Genomic DNA, 24,952 nt, shown 5'->3' with positions numbered 1-24,952 from the left:
GTAAAGATTAACATTATCCCACTTAAAAGAGACAAGAATGTGTTCAGTTGTTGTTTGTTCAAGATTTTTGAATCAATGTACCAGTCTGCTACTCCTGTCCAAAATATCCATTAAACCAATCGAGTGTGTTGCTGTTACTATTGTTACTTCTATCCATGGTAAATTCTCCAGACTGTCTGGTCTGATCAATATCCATTGTTCTGCTTGAAGATGCTGTGGGTACTCATAGAAAGTAAAATCTAAAAAAGAAAACAAATTATTCTAATGATCTATTTCCGAAAAAAAAGATGATAGTGAGGATAATACCATTCTTTGTAAATGCATTTCTATTCAGAGTAACGGTACATGTTGCTTCATTTTTTTTGAATTACGTTACTTGTAAAAACACCTTATTTCATAAAAGCATATATTTTTTTTAATTTTAAAGTTTAGTTTAATTACATCAAATACCAGAAACAGTTGATGATTTTAACTATTGCTATATGTTCAACAGTTAGCCGGATTTGTTGAATAGCATCAGACGAAGGACATGGTACAAGATAAGGGACTTATATTTTGGCAGAATATTTTACTTTAATTCTTAATTTTCCTTTTAAATTGAGGAAATGCCAAATTAAAAACTACTATTTTTCGGTCAGTGTCATCACAATCCATCAAAGTTATACACTCTTATGAAGAAAAACCTTAATTTTGAATAAACAATTTTTTACTAATTTCAACAGGGTGTTTACAAAGGTATTGGCAGCATGAATGGACAACCATATGTTTTGTAATAGTGTGAATTTGAAACATATATATAATTTGATAAGTTTTTATTACTCTTAGTATGTGACCAATATTATTCAGATAAAAAGGCCTATAAATGCATAAATACAAGCAATCTGGCTACAATGCATGTATTAAATATTCATTTTTTTAAACTAAAATTTCGAGAAAAAAAATATGTAGTCTTTTCAAATTTGCCTTTTTAAGATATGAATATAAGTCTTTCAAATTGATTGAATATTGAAAAATTTGACATAAGGACCAAATATAGGACTTCTTGATCCTACTTCTTTCAAGAGGTCACATGTGCCATTTCAAAAGACGTTTATTTTTAAAGAATATTGACCTAATACATGTAATATTCATACTTGATATCTTAAACATATTGCTGGTATAAACCTTTTGATATAAGTTTCATAAAATTCTGGCAAGAATTGAACAAATGAGAGCGCTAACAATGCAATTTTCCATATGATTAATATTTCCAAGGGCAATTGATTGGCACTGATTTTCGAACTCGTCCAAAACATTGCTAATATTTACCTATAGTATAAATTTTCAAAACTCTGGCAAGAATTGTTCACATTAGAGCATTCATTTGGCAATTTTCACCATAATTAATATTTCTAAGGGGCATAACTCTTTAAAAATAGATGAAAGGCACGGCTTTTTAAATTCGTTCAAGAAATTGCTAATTTAAAACTATGAAATAAGTCTCATAAAAATCTGGCAAGAATTGTACACGTGACAGCGCTTAGTAGATGGGACGGAAGGACGGACGCCAATATTTCTATGTCCCCCGCAACGCATTGCACCGGGGGAAAATATAGTCGATGTAAGTGTATATTAATTGTTGGATCACAATAAATTTCTAACTGTACTACTTGAAATGATTTACCACAAACTAGTATATCGATAAGGATCGCTTTACCAGAAGCTCTGGAAAGGTATTTTTAAATCTAATTTAAATGCTGGAAACCCTTGATACATATTTGATGATAAAGTTTAGAAAAACTCAGTTTTTAAGAAGTCTAGGTCCGATGTTAGAATAGGTAACAGAAGAAACTAAACAAAAGGACAATGATACAGCAATTAACAAAGGACTACTAGCAGTTACTGACATGACTGTTCCAGACCTCAATTATATGAAAATCAAGATTAGGAATTTAGTATCATACCATCATAAAATATACAAGAAGAACATAACATGCATTTCTTTACTTTTTGTGTGTCTATGATTGTTTAAAAAATAAGGAGATGTGGTATGATTGCAAATATGACAACTATCTACCAAAGTTCAAATGAAGTGGATGTAGGCAATTATAGGTAACTGTACGGCCTTCAACAATGAGAAAAACTCATACTGTATGGCTATATAGTACCGTAATAGTCGGCTATTAAAGGACCGACATGAAAATATAAAGCTTTTCAATTGACATAACTAACGGCCTAATTTATAACAAAACAATTTACGAAAAACAAATATGACAGCTGTGAACCAACGACAACTACTGAACTACAGGCTTGATTTTTTTTTCAAAATAGTTATATAAAAACCAGAAACCTATTAAAAAGAATATGAAAGTTCTTCACACACACATAAAGATTCTAACATCAACCTCAGTTGGTCTCTGTTGGATAATTGTCTTACATATCTATATTCAAACTGTATCTTCTGGGCTTTTTTTTAATAGTAAGTTTAAACAGTCAGGGGAATTTTTGAAATAATCACTTATAAATAGCAAAAAATATCAACTTAATTGGGGTCTGAAGCCTTGATAAAAAAATAATTTTGTATTTTGTATTTTGTAGTTTTTACTAAAATTTTAAACATACAGGTTTATATTATATCTTATTATGAGTAAAATTGAAAAAAAGAAACCTCTTTAAAATGATTCTTTGAAATAAAATAGAATTATGATATATATTTATACAAGTGATTTTCATGTCATTATCCCAGATTCAGTACAAGGTCATCACCTGACATGACCGGTCATCCTTTAAACACAGATGTTGGTTCTGATAATTTTAGCAAACGTGATTAGTCCCTGGATCATTAGTATATATCTAAAGTTACATAACATTCAAATGTTACTGAACCAGTGTTTAAGATATCACTCATTTAAGTAATTCCCCTGACTGTTAACGGTGATAAATTGATGTTATAAAAAGGAAATTTGACAAATTTATAACCTCACCTTTTTCTTTTATTTTCTTTATTTGAGGAGAACTGTTGATAATTCGAATACACTGCACCCAGGCCACTATTAGAACTTTGAGTTTTTCTTTTCTTTGGTGATTCATCTGTTTTAATACAAATTATACACAGTTTTAAACAGTGCTTAAAAATTAGTTAGAACAGTGCATACAAAAATAAGGGTATATAGGTCATTATCAGAGTGAATGAGAGTACCTTATGGTGCATTTTCAATAAGTTTTCCAAAAACGAGTTGACCCTGGGAGATTATAACGTACAACCACGTATAAAAATATGAAGCGCAAAATATCTTAAAATTGAAAAGTGTCAAGTCTTAATTTACTTTTAAGTTGTTTTGAAGTACATGTATACATAACCAATAAGGATAGGCAGTGGAAATAAAGAAACTTTTCAGTATTAATTTACCCACAATAATGCTTATTATATCTGTACACTTATCATATTGACCACTTCTGATGCACAAAACTGGCACACAAGTGGCAGTAAGCTTTAACAATTAAACTAAATAAAAGTTATGGCTACTGGATCAAGGCAAATAAATAACCTAACAAATATAAATGTTGCCCAATTTCCTTTATAACAGCCAGCAGCCATAACTTTCATTTAGTTTAAATTAGATAATGGTTTACTTTTACAAATTGTGACTTGGATGGAGAGTTGTCTCATTGGCACTCATACCACATCTTCTTATATCTATTGACTGGGGTCTTAAAACTTTGCAAATAGCATTCTCCGCAGACATATGCAATTATATAAAACATTCCAAACTGTTTTAATAACGGTCAGAAAGTAATAAAATTTGGCACTTATGCTACTAAGATATCATGCTAAGTAAATGTAAAGTTTCATTAGAAATACCAACATTTTGGTGTCTAATAGGCTTCAGACCACAATTAATTCCCCTTGTTCGTGGAATATAGTTCCCAAGTGTTAAATTGGGTGTTTCTTGCGAACTATTCTGACTACTGTTTTGTTTAAGATGTTTACTTTTCAAGTGGTCCTATCAGTTTCATATTACTATCCCTAAGAACTAAGTTAGTCATTATTCATGTTGATGGTCAATATAACCAAGGATATATAACTAAAATACTAATATACATCCTTGATAAAATGAATCATGCCAAAGGAATAAAGTTAGAATAAATTTCCCCATCAAAAAGTGGGTATCGAGTTATTACTCACTTTTTTTACTCGATACTCACTGTTTTACTCAATACTCACTTTTTTAACTCGACACTTGGTCTCTACTAAAAGTAAATCTCGTCAATAGAACTACGAAAATTTCAATCGAATAATATTTGCCAGTATTGACAACTTGATGAGTATTATGATATGTGTGTAACTTAGAATTCTGCAACATCTCAAAATCCGAAGTGATCACATAGATGAATAAAGAAATGTTAAAAAAAAATGGGAATGTTTGGCTACTCAAGACAAAACAATCCCGAATTAACTGTATACCTCCATTTCTAATTCATTAACATATACCATAACATAAAAATATGACAAACATTTTTGTATTCTAAATGAACTTGGGCAAACCAGAGACATATATACACATGTGTATATATGTCTCTGGGCAAACCTCGGTTTTTCATATTCATATTCAGAAATCATATTTTAAATATCAATGAATATTTTTCTCTTCATATTTTCTATGGATTAAAAAGTATATCTTACCAGAACTCTCCGGCATAAGTAAGCTTCGGACTCTTCTTCCTTGAAAACGAAATTCCATTCAGCTTATTTTCATTTCTTGGGGACTCCATCTTTCTCTTTCTTTGACCAAAGTACGCAACAGAATGACCTCGTTTACTGGTTGTGATAACAAAACACGCGCCTATATGGATATGACAAAATCCCCCACTGGCCACAGCATAATCCTCGATTATTAGTGTATCGCGGAAGTTCTACAACTTTAAAGACGTAAGACATTTAAATGCATATTTTGTCCAAATTTCTACTTGCATTTTTCAGATTATTATATTTGAAAAAAATTTCATGAAAAAAAATCTAATTTATACTCCCAGTTTTCTAAAAGCAGACTAAAACAGATTTTGTTTGACTCAAATCTGCTGCAACAGCATCAAAACAAAGAACAAGGAAGGTCATGATGTAACTTCAAAGCAATCCCGCCTCAGGATATCACTTACTAATGACTGCTGACCAGACAGAATAAATGATCTTTAACCAATTGATTAGATCAAGCTACTTAAATTAAATAACAGAACTATAGTGTAAAATTTATCATGAAAAATCAGTACAAAATCGGGGGAAAATCACTTTCTGCCCGCGTACTCGGTTATAGGTAGTGTAAGAATAACCATAGAAGTATTCAATATAATACTTCCATGTTATTACTGTGTCTTGGGTCAGTCAGAAGGATATAACACACACTGTTTCATTAAGATTAGCATCCCCATGATAGTACTTATAATCAGATGATAAGAAACATGTTTATTGCCCACTGGATATAACCCTCTTGGTTCTATCATTATTGTCATATGGTGGTCATTATTCTCGAAATATCATATTTGTTGAAAGTATATTATATTTAAATCAAATGTTACCGTACATTCATATTATCAAATAACTTCTTTTCACTGTTAAACTGCAAAGTTTTATGCAGCGTAATATTCTCAACTTTTTTTTGGAGAGATTTAATTTCATCTTCAGACTGAAATGCAGTTTTAAAACTTTACTTGGCAGAAAGTCTATTGAAAATAAATCAAGTCGGACTTGCTTGTTATCGTGGGTGTTCGGTTGAAATCACAATCGAACATAGTAAGAACTGAAATCGTGACAAAACCGCATAAAACGAATATTCTGTTGAAATAAATCTTCCAGCGAAAATATATTGTCTCAGATACAACTTTAATTAATTTCAATTTTTTGACATGTATGTAGATATATTCTTCGTCATAAATTGATTGGATTCAATCTGATGCTGTGATTAGTTCAAATAAGGGGAAAATAAATCCCCACGAGAATGACTAGTTAATATTTCAAGCCATGCTTAAAATTACGGATAAGTTGCTCAAAGTGGGATATTTTTTTATTTTACTTTTATGTGGAAATCGAGAGGTTCTTATATTGTTATTTTTCTCATAGTGCTATTATACATTAACTGCCTTTTGCGTAATTTAAGCCACATTAATTCATAAAATCAAATTGTAAATTATAGAAAATATCGTTCTTATTACAGAAAATAATACGCATGACGTCCCGCAGAAAGTGACGTTTTGATGAAATTCGAACGCTTGACGTCGCGCCAAGCATTCGGAATCCTTAGGTTTTATTCATGCAGTGCTATTAAAAAAATTACCCACTCACCCCTACCTTTCCTTCCACAATTTTGATTACATATAATTTAGATTGTCATATTTGAAAATCTTTTAAACTCCTTTCTATATTTCATTGTTTTTGAAAGAAAAAAGGTACCGGTTAAATTTAAGAAAAATCTACAGAAAATTATTTCCCGCCAAATTTTCAATGGTTTATATCTCAAAAAACAAGCACACGGACCCTTCATTATTTTCTGCTTTTTTTAATTTCTTTATTTTTATACTATCAATATATAACAGTCTTCGAAAAAGCCTGTTACTTTAAAAATGAATAGCGAATATCCTAACGTCATTTTGAACTACTCAAATCTGTAAAATAATAAACAGGCAGTAAAATCTCAAAAACAAGCACACGGACCCTTCATTATTTTCTGCTTTTTTTAATTTCTTTATTTTTATACTATCAATATATAACAGTCTTCGAAAAAGCCTGTTACTTTAAAAATGAATAGCGAATATCCTAACGTCAAACTACTCAAATCTGTAAAATAATAAACAGGCAGTAAAACAATTTATAGTTCACTTTTTATACGCCCGTTTACGGGACGTATTTTGGTGTACCGTTGACCGTCTGTCCGTCTGTCCGTCCGTCCGTCGTTAACATGTCGGACATTAATTCAAAAACGCTTTAACCAATATACATGAAACTTTGGTGAATTGTTTATATCTGTCGACGTGAGCTCCCTTTCGTTTTCTATAAATTTCACATTTATCATTTCCGAGTTTTGGGGTTTTATTCATTAAAAAAGGGAGGATTTTCCAGTTTTCGGACAATAACTCAAAAACAATTTCACTAATTTGCATAAAACTTTTGTGAATTGTTCATACCTATTGACGTGAGCTCCCTTTCGTTTTTTTTATAAATTTCAAATTTATCGTTTCCGAGTTTTGGGGTTTTATTCATTAAAAGGGGGGGATTTTCCAGTTTTTGGACAATAACTCAAAAAAAAATTCACCAATTTGCAAGAAACTTTTGTGAATTGTTTATTTCTATCGACATGAGCTCCCTTTTGATTTTTATAAATTTCAGACTATACGTTTCCAATTTATGGGGTTTTATTCATTACAAAAAGGGGGATGTTCCAGTTTTCGGACAATAACTCAAAAATGCTTTCAGCATTTTTAATGAAACTTTGGTAAATTGTTTATATCTATTTTTGTAAGCTTCCTTTTGATTTTTATAAATTTTCTATTTTATGCTTCCGAGTTATAAGATTTTATTTGTTTATAGTCTGACAACAGATTTACAACGTATTACGCTACAGCAATGTGTATTGCACAACAGCAAGAAATCTTTCATGTAACCAATTTCAAGTTCTCTGACTACATTTATTCAGAAACCTATAATATATCAAATATTTAATTACAATCCAAATTCAGACCTGTATCAAGCTTGAATATTGTGTCCATTTTTGCCCAAACTGTTCAGGGTTGGACCTCTGCGGGCGTATCCAGCTGCGCTCAGCGAAGCAGTTTATTTCAATATATTATCACGAGCAAGATTAAAGTCGTATTGAATCGGGCGCACTGCATTTGCGCCAATTTTTACAAAATTCAAACTTTCTTTCGCGCCACTAGTTTATATTTCATTTGCGCCAAAAAATAAAAACCACATTTGCACCATTTTACAGGTAACATATATGAAAAAATTTAGATATTTCATTGCTTCATCGTGAATAAGATTTTTGTTGTAAGAGTATTTCCCTAGGTAACTAATTAATTTCATACTCATATAAAACTGTAGGTCACGTACGTAGGTTTGAAACTACGTAGTGCTCACATGTAAATCCCCTCATTTGAACTTTGCGGGTGGATATATAGTTGTCTCATTTGCAATCATACCACATCCTCTTATTTTTATATAAATGAGATAAGTCCGTAATTTTTAATGACCACACATATATAAGTCATCCAGTGTGCATGAGTACATCCATAGCCATTGCTTACAAGCCTTAATTCAGAACAACGGTAGTTTTGGTTTTACTCTAGTGTATAGACTACAGTGCTTTCTTTTAGGTTTTATGATCTCTATCACTGAGTTTTAAAGTTAGAGTGAAAAGTCTCTTATTATTAAGAAAGTATCTGTGTATAGTGCTTTGACTGATGTTACGATGACTGATTTAGGAGGAATATGTTTTATTATGCAATCAAAAAACTGTTAAAGTTACTATCTAAAGTCTCTTTTAGATAAAACTATTTTGATACTATATATTTACCTGGGACCGTGTCAATGAATTTGTCCCTGGAGTAGACCGTGTCTTAGGGTGGTCTTAGGACACGTCTTAGTCCTAAGTCAGATTAACAGAAGTCTCCGTAAATAAGATCATAAACTTGGTCCTAAAGTTAGGATATATAGACAGGGACCGTGTCATCGAAGGTGTCTTATGACTAAGATATGTCCTAAGATAATCTTAGGAGAATTTTGCTCTTTCGAAGATCTTATCTTAGGATATGTTCTAATTTTGATCCCAACTTAAGGACTACTACATTAACAAGCTGTCTTAGGATAGTATTTCTGTTTGTATCCATCTGATAAGTTAAGCCTTTTTCAACTTATTTTTATAGTGCGTTCTTATGTTGTACTGTTACACCACTGTCCCAGGTTAGGGGGAGGGTTTGGATCCCGCTAACATGTTTTACCCCGTCACATTCTGTATGTATGTGCTTGACCAAAGTCAGGAGCCTGTAATCAGTGGTTATTGTTTGGTGATGTGTTACATATTTGTTTTTCGTTCATTTTTTTGTACATAAATTAGGCCGTTAGTTTTCTCGTTTGAATTGTTTTACATTTGTCATTTCGGGGCCTTTTATAGCTGACTATGTGGTATGGGCTTTGCTCATTGTTGAAGGCCGTACGATGACCTATAGTTGTTAATTTCTGTGTCATTTGGTCTCTTGTGGAGAGTTGTCTCATTGGCAATCATACCACAACTTCTTTTAAAAACACAGAGTGGACGTGGCAGGGTACTTGTATATCCCAACAACAAAAAGACAGTAAAGACTGATCTGAGAGTACTCGCAGCTACTAACAACTAATAAAAAAATCATGCATCTAAGACTAAATTATCAATCAGTACACATCCAATGGATTTAGTGTAAAGACGTCATAAACAGTCAGAGAAAAACATGACCATGATCAATGCCAAGATACAGGTATCGACAGATTGTAGATCCATGACAATTTTAACTTTCAGGATAATTTTATGATGTCCTAGCATATAAACAAACATGGCTGTCGCCATCATGCACTGTGATGTGTCTGTGTCTGTTAAATTCGGACTTCTTTTCTTACTCATTCTGTAGGGTTACGGTACAGCAATACAAAATAAATAATTTATGTCCTGAGTTTTTATACCAAGATTACACGAGATTCCCCTTTGAACTAAAAAATCTAAACAGCACTTAGGACTACGATATGACATCTTCGTTAAGATTATCTTATGAAACCTTCGATATGCAGTCTGAGATATATCATAAGACAGTCCTATAATTTGTCCTAAGATATATCTTAAGACAAATCTTATGACACTTTCGATGACACGGCCCCAGGGTTGTCTTAGGATGGTACGAGAATAGTCTTAACAGTTACGATGTACTAAGTCGAAATAGAAACATTAAAAACATATATAATATATATTATATAAACAAGTCTAAATTGAAAACAACGTTCAAGCCTATGATTGCGTTGGATAAAAACCACAATTTTTATACGTGTGCATGAAAAACAAATTTCTTGGTAGAGGGGTCTAAATACATCACAAACAACATTTTCGAAAAGACCAAAAAAGTGAAAAAGTATATTTTAAGAAAACGTATTTGACTAACAGGTCGAACAACGGATGTTCTTAAACCCTGCTGACTGCCATTGGCGATTGCCAAATAAATTGATCACCAGATGTAACAAAATGGATCTTAATAATAATCTAATACCAAACAGAAAACAATATATATGACATAAACTCCATAATAAAAATACTAATACAATATAAAACTATTATACTATTATAATAATTAAACTAATTAAACAAAATATTCTTCAATAAGTTTTTTAAGGGACCTATCATTTTTTACCTGGGAAAAAAAGGGAGGGCTGGTCAAGATGAAGGTAAGTTCGATTTTTTTTTCTTCTGTAACTGGAAAAGGGGGGGGGGGGGGTGTCAATTATATTTATATATTCAAAGTAGGGGATAAATTTTATCGCTAATTAAACATTTGTGAACTTTTGAATTTTAAAGCATATAAGATTCAATTGTGTGACATTATTTTAAATTTGTAGACTAATTTGGTCCATAAATCAACATTGAGGTTTATAGTACTAAGTATTCTGTTTGAGTTTTAGAAAAAAATAAGCTGAAGTATATTTAATAATTTCATAGTATTACGCTCTTCTAAAATAATTCGTGCTGCCCTTTTTGAAGCCAAAAATTCTATTAGCAAAATGTTTGCACCTGACCAATTTGTTTGAACAATAATAATTGAATTGTGGAAAACATTTGAATTTCGGTTTCAGAAAAAAAAAACGGACTTCTTTTCTTACTAAGGCCGATTCAATGCATGTATAAATGAAATGAAGTGGACCTATGGACAAAGCAATGTTATATAGCTAAAATTGCATGCGCATCAGAAATAAAGTCTGTAAAAGGTTTTGTATACTTTTAATTATACATTAAATTACATGCATTATATGCCATTTATTTCACTAAATATTCTTATTTATTAAATAAATGTTTTAGGACGGTCCTAATACAATTGTAGTTAGTTATCAAATGTTAGGACTGTCCTATGATAGCTTTGTTTTAATGTTAAGACATGCCTCAAATTCGTCCTCTAAAAACATCCTAAATAATGTCCTAAGACATATCTTAGGACATATCCTAGGATACTTTCATTGACATGGCCTCTATATTATTGGCGCAAATGAAATGTTTTATTTTGGCGCAAATGAAATATGGGTTGGGGCGCAAATCAGAGATTATTTTGGGGCAAATAAAATGCGAATTGGCGCAAAAGCAAAGCACCGCTTAAAATCAACCCGTTTTGTTTTCATTATTTATTATTTTAATCAAGTGAAACAGGCTGTGTTTAATTAACAAAGGCTCAAATTTCGATGAAACAAGTACAACTTTAATCTGAACTAGTTTACGATCCATAACAAAGATCAGATGTTACGCTAACCAAATATTACCGGGGTTCCTCGTTTTCTAGAAAGAAATATAGATCAAACATTTCCTATAAATCTGCATTATGAACAATCTTTGTACAGTGTACCATACCATATGTATTTGTCATGTTTTGTAGATTTTAAAATTATATTTAAAGTGTGTGTGGTTTTTTTCCCTTTCCTGTGATTGATATAAAAAGAAGAAGATGTGGTGTGATTGCCAATGAGAAAGTCAGCAATTGAAGTTCATTACGCAGAATCTTCAACAATGAAGAAAACCCAAATCATGTAGTAAGGTATAAAAATGTCAACTACTCAACAACTCTCAATATCAGCACAACAATCTTCAAATTTGCAAAAGCAAATTTTCGTTCTCTTCCCTCGCCGGGATTCGAACTCATGCTATTGGGATATCGAGCCACCTAGACTGCACACACATACATATATATAATTTATCGGCCGTCCCACTGTCTATATCACTCTGCTCAGCTCTTAATAAAATTGCTTATCGTCCTTCCCTACGCCTATATCACCCTGCTCAGTCGCTCCGTAATTCTTGTATTACGGCTTTGAGACGAGAGCAGGCATTATCAGCGACGTCACAATGTCTGAGGAGAAGTTATCAGTGACGTCACAATGTGTGAGGAGACGTTCTCAAGCTTGCTTTCGTCAAGCGCAAAACTGTCTAAGGGAGGGGAAAAAGACCAGTAATAGAACGATAAACAGATAATCGGGTTTTTTTTCGTATAGATATCGTAAAATATCAGCCGCTATACACAATGTGAAGCTTTTTAGCTCGTTCGCTGCGCTCACTCGCCAGAAAAGTTCACATTGTGACTCGCGGCTGATATTTTACGATATCAATGTGTAGATAACCCGATAATCTATACATATATATTATAACGAAAGAGCAACGACCTAAAATTAAAAAAAAAATCTAATTAAAAAATATTAACGTTAATCTGGGACATAATATATTAGTTAGTATAATAGTCCCAGCGTTAATTGATATACTTTTTTATTAATTTGATTTTGAAGCGTTAGAATTTTAACTTCAATGTACACACAAGTCTTTCTTTTTAAGCATCAGAGTCGGATTTAGGAAGCAGGGGGCCGGGGTCCTCCCTTATGGAGCTTTGAATATAATAAATGCATAGACTTTTTACAAGTATCACTTCAAACATTGCCCCCCCCCTTTTTTTCCAAAATCCTCGATCAGCATCTGAGTATGGGGTTTACTGATTGATGGGATAAGGCCAGGAAAGACATATATATACATGGTAAAAAATATTAGGGAAAAATCCAATAGAAGAAACGTTATCGGCTACTATGCACAAAAACCTGCAGGTTTAATTTAACACGACTTTATGTATACTCAATCTTAAAACTCAAAGTTTTTGTAATAATAAATACTTTATATTACTTAAATTCTGATTAAGACCAAACGATTATCAGCTAATCTTTTCAGTGTATTTTTTTCAAGAAATACAATCATTTCACCAAAAAAATCTTATTTAATTGAAAGCTTCGAGTTCAAGGATGCTTCTTTTTAATTGAAACCTCCTCGGTATACCAAAGATAAAAATGGATAACGAACAACCACACATAAAGTAAATAAAAGTGAACCTATTCTAAAACGTGCTTTTTTTTATTTCTGTTCGTCATTCCATTTTTGTTGTTGTTGTTACAATTTATCTCAGCAAAGTAGTATATTGTCAATGTTTTTCAATTTTAACTAATTCGGTGAAGTGAATTAATACAGATGAAATATGTAAATGACAATTCAATGTACTACGCAAATATTGCGGATCGCATTGATTTTATAATTCTCCTATTTTAATAATACTGGTTTTCCTCATTAACAATATTAATTGAAGTAAAGATATCATTCAGGCAGCAACCCAACAGTATAAATAACTCAGTATTGACCAGTATATGAAGGGCGCGAACGAGAAATTTGGACTGCTACTATAATGGAAGCCTTGCACAAGGCGTACAGACCACTCACATACTTTTGATGCAAGAGTTCTTAACGTGCATGCAGATAGCGTGGTACTCAGAGTCTCTCTATACGATTACACGAGGCATCCAATATAACATCCAAACCATGAATGGACGTGGCTGCTTATCTATACATCCCGCAGATCCAAAGGACGCAAGGGAAGATAATTTGAAGAACTGACTATCTTCGTAAAGGAAAATAGGCACACCGTTAAAAAGCAAACTTACTGACTGACAGTTAAAATTAAAACCAAGCATGTTGCTTTCCATTTATGATGCGCTTGTATAAGAAAGTAAAATAAGGTGACTATGCATAGAGAGTACGTTTTTATCCAACGTAATCATAGGTTTGAACGTTGTTTTCAATTTAGACTTGTGTATATATATATAGCACAAACAACATTTTCCAAAAGAACAAATGAGTGAAAAAGTATATTTTAACAAAACGCATTTGACTAGCAGGTCAAACAACTGATGTTCTTAAACCCTGCTGACTGCCATTGGCGATTGCCAAATAAACGGATCACAAGATGTAAAAAAATATATCTTATTATTAATTTATTACCAAACAGAAAACAATAAACTTGCGGAAAAGATGGTATACCGCAAACATGAGGTGCAAAGATTTGTACACCATATCCGGATTTCGACAATTAATGTCTCTTCAGTGATGTTAGGAATCGAAATGGTATTTGGAAGACCATATAATTTACCTCAATTTAGGATAGACTCTTGAATTTTGTACGTGTGCATGCAAAACAAATTTCTTGGTAGAGGGGTCTACATACAGCACAAACAACATTTTCCAAAAGACCAAATGAGTGAAAAAGTATATTTTAACAAGAAATCAGCCCAACAATGTTAGATCTGTAAATTTGCATTCGCAAATTTTTAGTTCTTCCACTCGCCGAGATTCGAACTCATGATACTGAGATATCGTGACACCAAATCGCCTGCACTGTATCCGACGCGCTAGACCACTCGACCACCTAGGCTTCATAATAAAGCTTTCGGTGGCCGGGTGTTACCTTTCCTCGTCAGTTTTAATCTAGCGTCGTAATACAGTACATGATATATAAGGCATGTAGATGGAATTGTTACAGATCAGCTGACATATCTATTGTTAAGGATCCTACAAATTAATGCAAGATACAGTCACAGAAATAATTATATTTATAAGTACGTCTGAACCAGTGACAACTCTACAACAGATTTATCCATCGGATCACCAGTAGTGATGGTGATACATGGCTGTGTACATTCTGTATATACAACTCGTCTAAACATCAGCCCAACAATGTTAGATCTGTAAATCTCCAGGGCGTGTATTTCCTATCATGATTTCCTTGATAGAGGGTTGTCGCTCACAAGGCAGCTATTAAAACCAAGAGTTCCAAGTGGTGACGTTGAAATTGTCCCTTCGTAAATTTTATGGACGCCATCACAAGTTTGTTTGCCGTTATGGAATATCCGTTTCGCAGATGACAATGGATATGTTCAAACTGTTTTAACAATCCCGCCCCCTTTCCTACGAATGTGACCTACCGAATGTTTGTACTAGCATGAGCAACACGACGGGGTCCCACATGTGGAGCAGGATCAGCTTAACTTTCCGGAGCACTTGAGATCAACCCAACTGAGTATTTGGTGGGCCTCGTGTTGCTCAGTCTTTGGGTTTCTATGTTGTGTTTTGTGTCCTGCTGTTTTAGTTTTCTTTTTTAGCCATGACGTTGTCAGTTTATTTTTGACTTATGAAATTGAATATCCCAATGGTATCCGTCGCCTCTTTTTTGTCCTTTAAGAAATCTACATGGCTTAAGCGCGGATCGTGAATGAACTGCAAAACGTAACTGTTGGATGATGAAATAATCATATTATTGCATAAATGTTTGCTTAACATGTAAGAAGAACCCCATTAGACTTTATTAGATAAAACAAGTCATTTGTATAATGTCGAGCTAATTGTAGGATAAATTTTAAATAATCGTTTGTATGTTTGAACAAAAGTCCATCATTAATTTACTGTATGTATTACTTGAAAAAAATGACCCCCTTTTTCCACAAATGTCGCATTTAAACGTGTTAATCCCGACATAAGGATTCTCGAAATATACATAATAAATTCAAGTGAAACAGTGGCGTATATCACTGCCTGATTATTTTTTGAAGCAAGAAAAAGGACAGTCACATGTATTCTAAAGTAACAGTGAAAATAGTCCGAAACATTGACTACCTTAAATATGCTTAACTAATGCTTAACTATTTGTATAGTTTTATTGTTGATATTCACCCCATATGTACCAAGTGTTAGATTAGTTTTATTGATATTAAAGAAATTTCTTGGTATTCCTAAACGGAAGATTTTATACACACAGAAGAAGACGTATACTTAACAACAAAATTATTTTCATTTACCTGTGTATATATGACGCAGTTTTCTTCAAAAGTGATGATTTTCTAAAAATTGTTTGACATTTCACAGTGATATCATACTTTAACTGGGGCCTCGGTGGCCGAGTGGTCTAAGTAGTTACTACTGTAATCACTAGCCAGTCAACACTGAGGTTGTGAGTTCGAACCCCGCTCGTGCGGGTGCACTCGACTCCAGTCTTAATTGACTAGGATTGTTAGTTTTCCTATCGAAGGTCGGTGGTTTTCTCCGGGCACTCCGGCTTCCTCCACCAATAAAAACTGGCCGCCACGAAATAGCCCAAAAGCGGTGCTTAAAAGTGGCGTTAAAACACCAAAAATCAATCATACTTTAACTTTTTTTAAACCTGTTTATTTACTTTTGACTTTAATTATTTATCCCTTGTAATTTTTTATTAACTGTGTATTTGCATTCAGGTGTCACAGGTCAAATTTATTCGTTCATTGTGTGTTAATTTACGTTTTTTTGATTGAGTTAAGCCTTCCAATTGATATTTTATAGTGTGTTTTTCTATGTTGTGATGTCATACTATTGTTTCAGAAAAGGGAGAAGGTTTGGTACCATTAAAACGTTTAATCCCGCTGCAAATGTTTGCACCTGTCCTAAGTCAGGAATCTGATTACAGTAGTTGTCGTCTGTTTATGTAGTTCATACGCGTTTCTCGTTTCTCGTTTTTATATAGATTAGACCGTTGGCTTTTCCGTTTGCATGGTTTTACACTAGTAATTTTTTGGGGCCCTTTATAGCTTGCTGTTCGGTGTGAGCCAATGCTCCGTGTTGAAGGCCGTACCTTGACCTATAATGGTTTACTTTTATATATTGTAACTTGGATGGAGAGTTGTCTCATTGGCACTCATACCACATCTTCCTATATCTATTAACTTTAACTACATGTTCAAATATATTTAAGAACTTAGACAAAATGAAATAATAACTTTCTTTTGCTTCATTATAATGAATGATACAGTCTGAGATACAAATTATTATTTGTTAAAAACTCTACTTCAAACAAGAGTTTGCAACTGTAAAACGGAAATGACAATTTTTGTTTGTATATATACGTTTGATCGACATTTTAAACGAAAATACGCATTTATATGGGAAATTATTGTACAAGAAAATAAGGAGATGTGGTATAATTGCCAATGAGACAACTATCGACTGAAGTTCAAATGAAGTGAAAGTAAGCAATTATAGGTAACCGTACGGCCTTCACTAATGAGAAACATTTATTCCGTGTGGTCGGTTATAATAGGCCCCAACATGAAAAATGTAAAACAATTCAATTGAGAAAATCAACGGCCTATTTTGTAACAAAACTATTTACAAACAACAAACATAACAGACATATTAAAACCTGACTTAGGAAAGGCACATAAAGAATGTGCGGGATTAAACAAGTCTGTGAACACTCAACCCGCTCTTGACCTGGGACAGTTGTGTTACAGCACAACATAAGAACAAACTGTAAAAGCAGTTGCAATCGACCTAACTCAAAAGATCGCTTCAAGACACAAAACAACTAATATAAAACAATAGACAAAAGCATCGAAATAAGAGTAATCGAGGTTACTGAAAGGTAGTTCAACTGAGACAATTTCAACTAATAAATAAATCTTGTTCTCCAAAACTGAAGAATCACTCATTACACTTCCAACGTATTTAGTGTTAAAACATTCTGAGAAACGCATACACGACCTTGTGCAATGCCAAAATATAAGTAAACTGTATCGACAGGATGTAGAATCAAATATAGTTATATATTTAGTTATGTTTTAATTTAAAAAAAACAATGTGAATGCCAATAAAAACAATTTAAATTGATAACGTTTTAAGATAACATTATTTAAAGGACCAATTAATTTACGTGGATCGTTAATATATATCTAAATGTGCGGGCTTTATAAACCATATTGCTGTATTAGATTAGGTATGATATCCCGTTTATAATAAAAACTCTACAGATACAGCCGACCTTCCCAACCAAATCATTGCATTTTTGAAAGATTTTGGAAAGGTTACAAAACATTTGTGGTAATGAAATTCCTGACTTAAAACTTTATCGGACAGTAAGACATAAATTACGTTCATTGAAACCTAAAACAGGACTACAGTAACGAGCATGGTTAACACATTGTGAAATATGTACAGGTAGAAGGGGGCTAAAGAAAAATCAAACGGAAAATTAACAATTGGGTACGAAAAATCGTCTCTTTCGTCGTTAAGTTTAGTCTAAGATTTCCCGTGAAGTATTAAAATCTAGATAAGGACAGGTATTGCTGTCTGTATTTTATTTACTGTGCTCTTTTTCTTCTTAATTCATGTCGGACATCTCGGATATCCTCTACGTGTAATTGCTATTTTTTTCGTTCGGTTGTTTTCTCACGACGTCGATCTCCCATATCCTTGTATTCTTGTGATATACCCAGATACCGTAAAAAAATACCCCTCTCCTCCCCAAACTCATAAAGCAATGAAAACTTATATATATATAGCAAATTTGTAACTTGGATATCACATAATCCTAATAAAATTACTTGTTCAAGTGATCATGATTTAATCATTTATTTTTCTATATCGATAACGACCTGTCTTAAATCCAAAATCTAAGACTTGAACCAACAGATACATATTTTAACAAGCCATGCAGTAGCCAAAAAGGGGGTTCAGGGATTCGTACAAACCCCTCTTTGAAAACAAATAAGCTCATTTAAAGTCGACGTTCTGATTGAACTTTGACTATTAAAGTTGAGATTTTGTTTGAACTGTGACTATCAAAGAGTCGATGTAACCCCCATAGAAATTCCTGGCTACGGACCTGAAATTAAATGTACGGATTTAATTCCATTATTATTGATAATTACCTTTACACACATGTAATGAGAAAAGAAATAAATATAGAAGGAAGGAAAGAGAGAGGGAAAACAATAGAAAATTTTATTCTAACATCAATAGATCAATAGTTGCAATTTATATAAATGACTGAAATCTTCATTTTTGTCACTTAACCATTTGATACGACTGCAAAAATGTAATCTATCATAATTATGAATATCATGGTTTTTTCATCCTATGTAAAATTACTCCGATAGTGATCGAACCCGATTTGCGTATAGAAATATGGTCACCATGAATTGTCTCGTCAGGCCATAACATCTTTGTAGAGGTCGCTGGGATGACTTTTGTTTGGTGGCCGTTTTATGAATGTGTATATGAAAGAGAAGTCAAGATGTGGTGTGATTGACAATGAGACAACTCTTCAAAAGAGACCCAATGACACAGAACTTCAACAATGAGCATAGTCAGCCATAAATAGCCCCGGAATCACATATGTAAAACAATTCTAACGAGAATGTAGCCGGTTACTGTACCGTGTTAGGCTTTAACCTACCTTCGATTGCAGCTTTAGTCATCCTGTTAAAGCTAGTATACGCACTATTTTCTTTTAATAGCCCCTTTAGCAATTAAACAATGGAGACAAACAGTTTATTCAACATCAAGTTTCTATTCTTGATCTTTACATACATACTCAATATAAAAAAAATATTAAAAAAAAACGAAATAGATTGCTAATCGTATTTTTTTTGGATTCACGGGTGATCGTGCGAAAACTGAAAGATTTGCAATCGATTTCAAGAAGAATTTTTGGGATACAGACGAAAAAGTGAGACAGTGGTACAACCTAGAAAATAAAAAGACACCAGGTATGTAGACTATACCTTTACCAAAAAATTTCTTTTTTTGAATCTTCATGTGTAAATTTATAACAATTTACATAGAAATTTAAACAGGTTTTCTAGATGTTGAAGATAAATGTTTACGTCCTATGGACAAAATATAGTACAATCGTTGAATGAAATTGTTTCAGAAAATGACAAAAAAGAGCAACATGAACATGGGTTCAACGAAAATCCTGAGGAAATTAAAGCAGATCTTCAGAAGAGCGGTAGGTGTGAATCAAATGATATGAGAGTGAAAGAAAATTAGTCAGAAACCAAACGGCACAAAACAAAAAATCATCGCAAGCGAGGTAGACATGTATCTCAACAAACAACACAGGGATCAGTGTCCCAATGTACAAACGCACAAATTTAATTCACTACTAGTGAAAATAAAGTTGTGAATATGATTATTGTATCTGTCACTCAGCTTTTTTCGCAGATGATAGATCAATTTTGTTATAAATGGATGTCCTAAATTTACCATTTTCTCACCAATTTTTGAAGCGATATTTATGTGTAACAGTACTCCTACCCGAGGAAACGACCCGAGATGCATTGATTTTTTTTTGGTGAGGGGGGGGGGGGGGGGAGGGAGGGGGTTATTGAAATGATGTGAATTGTTTACTTCAAAAACTTATTGTGTACAAAAAAAGCCAGCTTAGAAACTATAATCCTCTACAAAATCGTGCTATATATTAAAGTGTGAACTTTTCTACAAATCTCAAGAGTTTCAAAGAATTAATTGGGAAACTTGTATTTGGTTAACATTAAAACCAACGATATTTATCGTATGTAATATTGATTATAACATAATTTGTACCAAAATAATTTTGTTGATATTGCAGGGGCTACATTCATATTATATCATATATAATATAATAAATTACTTAGTCTAGTATAACTCAGTGTGAATCTCCGTTCATTTATTTTACAATATCTCTGATCAATGCTGAATCAGAAGGTTTTAAGTGACCTTGTTATTATCTTTAATTGGATCTTGCAGAGTTGCTCTTGACCTCATTAAGCTGTGGTCATTCATTGAAATTCCGTAACACCCATCCCAATGTTCTCAACTGTAATAAATCATAGGTTAAGGTTAATGTAACCTATGTATAAACAACATTCCGCGCTTAAACTGATTTGACAGGAAGACGTTGAGTTAAAAATTTAATATAGACATTGATCTTCATTTGGTAGTTTCCTTTAATTCATAAAATTGGCAAAGTTAGATGTGTACTCGTCGTTGGAGACTTACCACCTATCCTAAAGCTCTAAATAGGTAAGAATTCCACAAACCACCTTTATCAAACACTTTTTTTTCAAGGAAATTGAGTTTCTTTAATTTCTTAGACGTTAGGTTTATAAAACACTATCAAACTTTTTGAAGACGTGATATGGCACTCACACAAAAAGAATCAGTACGAGACAACTGTTGGAGATAGAGGGCATCAGGCTCCTAAAAAACTATAAACACAATGTGTTCCCTATTATGTTTCAGGGCCCCTGTATTTTTCTGACTTCAAAATATAATTAAACTGTTCATAGGTACAAAAAATGAAAAGAAAAGGTTTATGATATATCAGTTTAAAAAATCTCAGTGTTGCCATGTGTTTACGCAGTTTGAAAAGCGCGCTTTATTTATAAACCGGAAGTATACATATACTATAACCAGTATTGAGCTCTTTTAAAATACAAGGTAAGAAAATTAAAGAACTCTCTCAAAAACTGCAAAGGAACTTAAATTTTTTAATCAATATTCGACAGTCAAACTTAGGAATTGAAATCTGAACATTCGAAAATGATATAGTATGTATCGAATACAGTAAATTATAAGCCTTTCACGGATACTGTGGTTCTACTGTAGTGACATGCGCAAACAGATTTATGGATATCAACAACGATAAAATTATACTTAGGAAGGATAAAATCTAGGACGCCTTACTTTCCATTAACTCACTGAGAAAGACTTTGTCGGACGGGACAGTTGCATCGAAGAAAATAAATTCTTTAATTTTTCACAGTCCCAAATCAGCAAGAATATGTGATTAATAAAAACAACTCCTTATCAGATATCCTATAAATAGTACGGGAAAATCCAAGTCAGTAAACTTATAAATATATTAGGGGACGACCATTTGATATTCTGGGGGGGGGGGGGGGGGGGGCAGGAGGATTTTGAAAATAAATAACTCAGCCTTGATAATCACAAAAATAAATGGTTTGTTCTGTGGTAGTTCGAAAATACATAACCCGACTTACAATGTATTGAAAATGAATAACTCGGCAGGTCTTTAAGCCATTTTATAAATGCTATTCGAAGGTATGAGGTGGCACCAGATTCTTCATAAAATTCATCTTTTTTTTCAAAAAAAAATTCGGGAAACACTTCCCAAATCTTTTAATAATAAAGGTATAAATATTATTTAAATATACTTGAATGTCTGAAAATGGGTTTCATTTAACTTGAGGTATATTGGCTCAGGAACACTTACCTCACTTTTATTACAGGGCTGTAACTACATTGAGGCAAATGCCTTTATGTAGGAAATTTTAAAACCAAAAGCTTGTCTTCATATCAAATTGTTTTCACAGCGAGTGTTTGCAAGAAGCAAGTTCTGTTCTTCCTTGGATGTAGCACCTGTTTTTTCGGGATCAATGTTTCTTTAAATTTGTCTTTTGTTCATTGATTGCCCTTCTGTATTCTCTTAGTGTTGCATTCCTTTTGTGATTTAGTAATTTTGTTTTCAACTTGATCATGAGTTTTATTTTATTTAAGACTTTATAGCTATTTTTACAACTTAACTACTTTAAATTGTATCCCAGTTAAGAGCTACATCAAGTTGTAATTGAAATGTGTTATTAAAAATTACTTGACATAGTTATATCACTGATAATCAGCCCCCTCTTAACTTAATTTGAATAAAACCCCATATAATTTACAGGTATAAAAGATTTAAATTCTGCATGCCGAAACAACAACCAAAAAAAAAACGAAAAAAAAACCAGCAGCCACATACTTAACTATGTGAATTACATTTTTACTTTATTCTTCATATTGGTCTTTTGATGTTGTCCATAAAAACTTAAGTCTTACGCTGAATCTATACATTTTGCTTTGAGACCAAAATGCGTTTTCAGAATAAGAAAGGGTCTGGGAACGCCCAGAAAGCACGAATTTGCATCATTTGTTCTATAGTTTCTTTGGGCCTTCAGCGGCTTCAAAACCCTTCAAAATTTTTTTGCCTCGCTCCGCTCGGCGTATATATATATTTGGCAATACTTTTAAAAGAGGCTAGTCACAGCCCAACTCTAATACCATGTATTTAGATGCAGTTTGGAATTCAGAAGATTCATTTCCGCAGAGGATGATGATTAATTCTGATTAAATGGTACATTAATGACTTGACTGTACATGTATTATTTATAATAAAAAATGAATTTAAAAATTGTATGTTTTCAAATATTATTAATATAGTTATGAAAATAAATAATCAGTCCCTTGTTTTAATGAAAATGAAAAATCTTGCTTCAACAGTGCAGAAAATAAATAATCTGTCCTCTTAGTTTACAAAAATAAATAACCGATCCAAAACAAATCCTCCTGGCCCCCCCCCCCCCCCCCCCCCCCAGAATATCAAATGGTCGTCCCCTTATGAACTTTGGGTAATTTTCCTCTCTATTGGCACGAGAACATACAATAGATTAAAAAAAAATCACACCAGTGCTGCTCTATCACAAAATAAAGTTTTTACAGCGTAAAACACTAATTCAGTTGGAACAAGTGGCGTATCCAAGGGGTAAGGGGAGGGGTGAACCCCCTTTTTTGACGGTCAATACCTCTGAATGGGTACATAAGGTTGGACACCCCTTTTGAAAATGGTTAGATCCCCCCTCGGCCCTGGGGACAAATTATATCAAAATTACAGAAAAATCTAGCCCAGCTATATCTAAAAATATGGACAATTCTATATTAAAAAAGGGGGTGTCTTTTATGCTAAGTTGTATTAGGTATTTTCAAACTTTTGTTAACTGTTATTTTGAATAAATATGTGCTGTAAACTGTTATTGACTAATTAGCTGTCATCTTGATTTTTTCAATTGACATTCTTGTAAACTGTTATCTTTAAAAACAAATATCCCTGTTCACTGTCTTTTCAGTCATTTTGGATTCATTGTTTTCTGTTTTCTTGTTTAAGATCATTTAAATTGCTGCTTGTGGTTATCAGTATTTTAAATTTACTGTTACATGTTATGAGAAAAATCTTAAAGTGATAGACAGCTTCAGACATACTAAACGTTTACATGTAATTTCATTCCACTACGTAATGTTTCATGCATAAGAAATGAATTAAGTGTAGAAAATGACAACTGTTTGTTTGTGGAAGTTTTGTTTACTTACTTAGCTATATGTTATGTTCTGTTTTTGGGGGTATTTTTTTTGCTTTAGAATAAGAAATACTATTTTGTTTAGACTTTAGTAACATGATTTTTTTCTCCCCTGTAATTTCCAAGAAAAAGCTATTTTTAGATTTTATTTTTCAAAACACTTTTTTCCAGGACACAAAGATTCAAAACATCAATTAACAATTTTAGTAAGAATTTCAGGTTAAGGAATTTTTGTCAATGCTCGATCTCCATGTTTTTTTCCCTTCGATACATGGTGAAATGTTTTGCCCCATATCACCCCCTTTTCTTTTCATACAAGACGATTATTCATAAAAGGAGTCTCAATTTCTTTTGAGACCCAAATAATGTCAATGCTAAATATAAGGCAAAATACCGAGTTAGCCTTTTCCCGCTCTTTTTCAATAAAATATTTCGAAAAAGAGTTCAATAAACTATGAACTTTTTTATCTCCTTTTGTTTCAGAACTAATGCTCTTCTGATGTTTTTAATAACATCAATTTTAATATCCAGTTTAAAAAAAAAATTAATTGACGTCATCTTTAAGCAAGAATAATTTAAGTATAGCACGACTATACAAATCCTTGCATTTAGGTAAAAATCATTAAACAATTACAATATGTTGAATTGAGGTTTCTTTCGTCACATCTGGCACCCTAACCCAGTCTTACATTTCGTCAGCGTTAGCTAATACTCCGTCGATCTATCGTCGAGCAGTGGTTCAGGATCACAGGCTTAACAATCTAGCGAGGTAGCAGGGTAGCGAATTCTGCCGAGGTTTCCCGCTTGTTTGAGGTTTAAATTGTTGCACCTTCTATGCAGGATCGAAAGTCATATTGTTTGCAATTACAATTAATTTTGATCATTGCCAATAACATTTTAATACGACGGCAAAATTTTGTTTGT

At 32.8% G+C, this 24,952-nt stretch overlaps 1 protein-coding gene and 1 long non-coding RNA gene across 2 annotated transcripts in view; one reads left to right on the top strand and one right to left on the bottom strand.

Annotated features, from left to right (window-relative positions):
- Window positions 1–24,952, top strand: part of LOC127726025 (heat shock 70 kDa protein 12A-like) — a 49,272-nt gene that overhangs the window by 14,242 nt on the left and 10,078 nt on the right. The gene's annotated exons all lie outside the window — the stretch shown is intronic.
- LOC127726026 (uncharacterized) lies at window positions 147–5,030 on the bottom strand. The gene is made up of 3 exons (XR_007993287.1): window positions 4,664–5,030; window positions 2,964–3,069; window positions 147–239 (listed from the first exon to the last, which is right to left on the bottom strand). It is a non-coding gene; the product is annotated as an uncharacterized LOC127726026 (long non-coding RNA).

This window comes from Mytilus californianus, unplaced genomic scaffold (genome assembly GCF_021869535.1).
Source record: "Mytilus californianus isolate M0D057914Y unplaced genomic scaffold, xbMytCali1.0.p SCAF_16, whole genome shotgun sequence".
NCBI classification, from domain to species: Eukaryota; Metazoa; Mollusca; class Bivalvia; order Mytilida; family Mytilidae; genus Mytilus; species Mytilus californianus.
This window is presented reverse-complemented; position numbering and strand designations above follow the sequence as displayed.